The 6,068-nt window shown below is 47.2% G+C and overlaps 1 protein-coding gene across 8 annotated transcripts in view; it reads left to right on the plus strand.

Moving 5' to 3' along the window:
• LOC100469722 (zinc finger protein 69 homolog) overlaps positions 1-6,068 on the plus strand; it is a 36,140-nt gene that overhangs the window by 13,470 nt on the left and 16,602 nt on the right. The window lies entirely within an intron of this gene.

Genomic DNA, 6,068 nt, shown 5'->3' on the forward strand with positions numbered 1-6,068 from the left:
GGTCCAACTCGTCGAGTATGGCATTCCAAGCCTTTGATTCTTTGCTTAGTTTTTGCCAGGGTGTTCTGTCTTTTTCTGATAGTGGGGTGTTGATGTCCCCTACTATTAGTGTATTTTTATCTATATGTCTCTTTATTCTGGTTAAGAGTTGGCTTGTGTATCTTGCTGCTCCCCTGTTGGGGGCATATATATTTATAATTGTCATATCCACTTGTTGAATACTTCCTTTAAGAATAATATAGTGCCCTTCTGTGTCTCTCTCTATAGCCTCTAGTTTAAAATCCAATCTANTCCAGTCTATCTGATATGAGAATTGCTACTCCAGCTTTCTTTTGAGGTCCATTTGCGTGGAAGATCGTACTCCATCCCCTAACTCTAAGTCTGAATGCATCTTTGGGTTCAAAATGAGTCTCTTGTTGACAGAAAATGGATGGGTCACGTCTTTTTATCCAATCTGCAACCCTGTGGCATTTTATGGGAGCATTTAAGCTGTTCACATTGAGACTGCATACTGAGAGATATGATTTTAATGATACCATGTTACCAGTAAAGTCTTTGTTAGTATCGATTGTGACTTGCTGCTCTGTATCACTCTTGGGGCCTTTTTACCTTTATAGAACCGCCCTTAATATCTCCTGTAGGGCTGGTTTCGTGGTTACGAAATTGGTTAATGATTGGCGATTTTGGAACGTCTTTATTTCTCCATCAATTCTGAATGACAGCTTTGCTGGATAAAGGATCCTTGGCTGCATGTTTTTCTCTGAAAGAGCTTTAAAAATGCCCCCCCAAGCCTTTCTCTCATTCCAGGTCTCTGTAGACAGGTCTGACGTAATCCTGATACCTTTGCCTTGGTACGTGAGAAATTTCTTTGCCCTGGCCGCTTTCAATACTGTATCCTTGGATCTAATATTTGCGAATTGCACTATGNAAATTGCACTATGACGTGACGTGGCGTAGGTTTGTCTTGGTTGAGCTTGGATGGGGTCCTCTCTGCCTATTGGACATGAATGCTTGTTTCCCTTGCTAGATTAGGGAAGTTTTCAGCTACAATTTGGTCAAATATCTCTTGTAGACCTCTGTTTTTCTCTACCCCTTCAGGGATGCCGATGATTCTGACATTGGATCATTTCATAGAGTCAGTAATCTCCCNTGCCGTGGCGTAGGTTTGTCCTGGTTGAGCTTGGATGGGGTCCTCTCTGCCTCTTGGACACGAATGCTTGTTTCCCTTGCTAGATTAGGGAAGTTTTCAGCTACAATTTGTTCAAATATCTCTTCTAGACCTCTGTTTTTCTCCACCCCTTCAGGGATGCCGATGATTCTGACATTGGATCGTTTCATAGAGTCAGTAATGCTCCCGTAATGTACATTCGTGGGCGTGGATTTTTTAAGACCAGCTTCTATTTTCGTTTTTTCTTCTACTCACCCATCCTCCAATTCTCTAATGCGTTCCTCTGCCTCAGTGACCCTGGCCGTCAGAGCCTCTAGTTTTGACTGCATTTGGCTCATAGAATTTTTAATTTCTGTCAGATTCGCTCTCATTTCTGCCCTTAGGGATTCTATATTCTCAGCAACGCTTTCTCTGATGCTTTTTTCAAGTTTACTCATCATCTTGACCATTGTTGCTCTGAATTCCATTTCTGATAATTGTGATACATCCTTATGTATTAATTCTGTGGCAGAGGCCACAGACTCATTATCTTTTCTTTGCTTGGGGGACTTCTCCTTCTCATCATTCTGATGAGGAGAGATTGTGGGGTTGTCCAGAGCCCAAGTTATTGACTGGGACCCAGGCCGTGCGCCCTTGTTTTATAGAGATCTTAGGGATGTGGGCTTCTTCCTTAAAGAGTTTATTTATTTATTTGAGAGAGAGAGAGACAGTCAGCAAGAAAGGGAACCCAAGCAGAGGAGTGGGAGAGGAAGAAGCAGGTTCCCGGTGGAGAAGCCCGATGAAGGACTCCTTACGGAGCGTTGTGATCACACCCTAATCCGAAGACAGGTGCTTGGTGACTGCGCCACTCAGGCGCTCCGGGTTGTGGGCTTCTTGATTTTTCAGCCTGCCTTCTGGGGGAGGGGCCTGCCTGCAGGTACTCAGAAAACCCTGTTTGGGTAGAGTCTCTGTGTCCCTTGCGAGGGGGGATGGGCGTGGACCCTGTGAGCTGGTATTTCTAGGCTTTTGTTCTCTGGCGGCTTTCCCTGGCGGTTTGCTGTGCCTCTTCTGAGAGAGCAGCAGCGGCTGAAATTCAGCCTCTGTCTCAGAACAGAGGGATCGCAGATCGTTCTCCACTGATGTTCTGACCACTTTAACTCTGTTTCTGTTGGTGCTGCTCAACCCTGCAGCATCCTGGGCTGTGCGCCCCACACCCGGCATCCCAGCCCTCACTTCCAGGGCAGGCGCGTCTCTGTCCTTTGTGTTTCCAACCCCGCCAGCCGCCAGTCGCCAGCCGCCCCGCGCGGGCTCCCGGAGCTCCCGGTCTCCGTCTGGTGTCTCGCGGGTGCTGACCGCGAGTCCGCCCGCTCCCCCGTGCAGGTGGCTACCGCTTCCCGGTGCCTGAATGTGGTGGCTCCCTCACCCTTCCGTTTATCTTCCGATATCTGTGCGTGGTCTCACGGCTCCCCGCTTCGTACCTTGATACTCAGCACTGGAGATGTTCATTTGTAGAGATCCAGATGTATCTTCCTGCGTCTCAGGCTGATTCCGTGGATGTTCAGGCTGGTCTCGTGCCTATCCAGCTTGACTCAGGGGACCGGCTGAAAAAGGGGTCCCCTACTCCTCCTCCACCTTAACTGCCCTTCTCCTAAATGCTCATATATAAATCACAGAAATGTATAAAGAAAACAAACATGACAGAACCCAGATATATCAATGTTAAAATGTTGATGTAAAAAGACGTTATGGGGTGCCTGGGTGGCTCAGTTGGTTAAGTGTCTGACTCTTGGTTTTGGCTCATTTTATGATCTCTGGGATCATGGGATTGAGCCCTGTGTTGGGCTCCATGCTCGGCAGGGAGTCTGGTTGAGATTCTTCCCCCCCCCCTTCCTCTAGCCACACACACACACTCTCTCTCTCTCTCTCTAAAACAAATAAAAAATCTTTTAAAAAGACATCATATGATTCCAATTATATAAAGTATCAAATGTAGTCAAATTCATAGAAAGTAGAATGGTGGTTCCTGGGGAGTAGGGGAAGGGGGACAGGGGGAGTTCTCATTGATGGGTATAGAGTTTCAGATTTTCAAAAATCTGAAAAGGTTCTGGAGGTCTGTTTCACAATGTGAATATAGTTAATGCTATGGAACTGTACACTTAAGAGTGGTTAAGATGGTAAATTTTATGTTATGTGTTTTTACCACACACACACACACACACACACACACACACACACACACACAATTTTTGGATGTATTTCTTCCTAGTGGACACACTCGAGTACCCAGTTTGAAAAATTCCTCCAACCCACTTGTATCAATGCTATGCCACTTCTTCACTGACTGTTACCGGCCATGTCCTCCCTTCTCTCCCTACCCAGCTTTTAGTCATGCAGCTGCAAACACCCTCCTCTCCATATACATATGTTGTTAACACCTTTCCTCAGGCAAAAAAGCATTTTACAAGTTGGATTACCTCCTGGATCCTGGCTTTCTCTTTTTTGCCATCTCTTAGAAACCTTGTTATAAGCAGAATTGTGTCCTCCCCTGCCCTTGCCAAATTCGTATGGTGAAACCCTAAACTCTGGTACCTAGAATGTGACTGATTAAATTTATTAATCACTTTAAAGAAGTGATTAAGAGAAAATGAGTCATTAGGGTATGCTCTAATCCAATCTGACTGGTGCCATATAAGAAGAGGAAATTTGGGGGGCGCCTGGGTGGCTCAGTCGTTAAGCATCTGCCTTTGGCTCAGGGTGTGATCCCGGTGTTCTGGGATCAAGCCCCACATTGGGCTCCTCTGCTAGGAGCCTGCTTCTTCCTCTCCCACTCCTCCTGCTTGTGTTTCCTCTCTCGCTGGCTGTCTCTCTCTGTCAAATAAATAAATAAAATCTTTAAAAAAAAAACAAAGAAGAGGAAATTTGGACACACAGAGAGACACCAAGGGCCTGCAAGCACACAGAGGAAAGACCATGTGAAGACATAGAGTGAGGCTGCCATTTGCAGCCAAGGAGTAAGGCCTCAGGAGAAACCAACTCTGCTGACGTAGGCAGGCCTGGTCTGAGGACCCAGAGGGGTCCTGCAGGACCAACCAAGAGGGTCCTTGGATTTGCACAGGATAGGAATCAAGGTCAAGCCAGGAGGAAGTGAGAGTAGAGTGTACTGAATAGTGTAAGTGATAGATTATAGTAGATGGAGTGTCCAGGAGACTCATAAAAGGAGAAGCGAGTCTCTGTATCACTTGGGGTTAGGTGTTTATATTGGAAAGAGGTCCAGGATATGTGTTCTTTCAGGAATCCAGGTCTGCTTAAGGGTGAGTGTCAGGTGAACAAGAGCTGTTATTCTATAAATCACTGAAGATGGGGGGTACGGATGCCAGTGTTGGCAGGGGTTTGTTCAAAGCTAATGTCCTGGAGCTCAGGATCCAGTTTTTCTTAGATGTTATCAGATATGTGGGTCCTAGGATGAAACTCAGGGAATGATTAACTTTCTTGCTTCCCCCTTGGAGTGGGAACATGCAGCTTCCTTGGTTTACTCAGATGCAAGGTGAAAGATCACGAGTAAATGAGGCCTAGCGGAGAAACAGCAGAGATGGAGCCTTTCTGAAATGGAGTCCCTTCAGGTTCCCTGTCTCTGCTGGCACCTGGATCCTGGACTTCTAGCCTCCTGAACTGTGAGAAAATAAACATCTGTTGTTTAAAGCCACCCGGTCTGTGGTATTTTGTTGTGGCCGTCCTAACAGACTAATGCACTCCTTTAAGAACATTAGAAATATATATTCCAGACTTTTTTCTCTTTTTTTTTCTGAGAAGGAAAGAGAGAAAGACAGTCTCAAGCCGGTTCCATGCCTGATGTTGGGCTTGATCTCACAACCCTGAGATTGTGACCTGAGCCAAAACCAAGAGTCAGATGCCTAACCGACTGAGCCACCCAGGTGCCCCAGACTTCAGTTTTTAATTTATTGTTTTCTGAGATGGGTTGATATGAAAACTCTAGCCCCGCTATTACCAGAAAGAGAAAGTCATTATCCCGTTTCCACACGCTGCTCCCTCATAGCCCTTACTATCATCTGGGATGTTACCAATTTTTCTATTTTTTATTGTTAAAAAGAAAACCACAGGCTCAAAATGGGGTCACTTAGGCCAAGTCATTAAACCGTGGCTTAATCGCTAAGCTAATTGCAATTCCAACCACCCCCAGAAATGTAGTCTTTAACAAGTCAACCAGGAGTTTTGTGGTCTGGCACCGCTAAGCTAATATGTCAGATGGGCCCTCTCCATCCCCCAAAGGTAAGTGAGGTAATCCTCCTAATTAGACCCCCAGCTCTAACCCTTGAGAGAAGGTGACCTTACGTGGAACAATCCTTTCTTTTCTTTCGCTAATAATTTCCTCGCCCCACGCTCCCTCCTAGAAAACCTTCTGTTTTATACAACTCTCTAGTGCTTCCCTCTACTTGCTAGATCATGGATCGATTCGTGAGTCAATCAAGCCAGTTAGATCTTCAACTGTACTGGGCTGAATTTCTGTTTAACATTATTTAATTCCTCACGCGTTAAGATCCAAGAAAGCAGGGATCACTTTGATAACTGCTGTATGCTCAGAGCCTGTAACAAAGCAGGACCGATGGCAGGCACTCAAGAGCGTTGCTGAACGAATGAATGACAGGATGACAAAGAAGGGGGGCCCCCACCAGAAGAGCTGGAGGGCCACATGGTCCCTCTGGCGGCCGCCTGGCCCCACCCACGGTGGGCGGGCTGGCCGCGGCCCCCGGGTCTGGGCGCCCCGGGCGCCGTCCGCCGCTCCAGTGCCGGGTTTTCGGGCGCTCCGGCTCCCCGGGAGGAGGGGGGCTCGGGGCGGTCCCTCGTGGGCGGAGCCCGCGGCGGGGCGTGCGGAGCCGCCGGAAGACGCGCACTGGGCGGGTGG

The sequence above is a fragment of the Ailuropoda melanoleuca genome, chromosome 2 (genome assembly GCF_002007445.2).
Source record: "Ailuropoda melanoleuca isolate Jingjing chromosome 2, ASM200744v2, whole genome shotgun sequence".
NCBI lineage: Eukaryota > Metazoa > Chordata > Mammalia > Carnivora > Ursidae > Ailuropoda > Ailuropoda melanoleuca.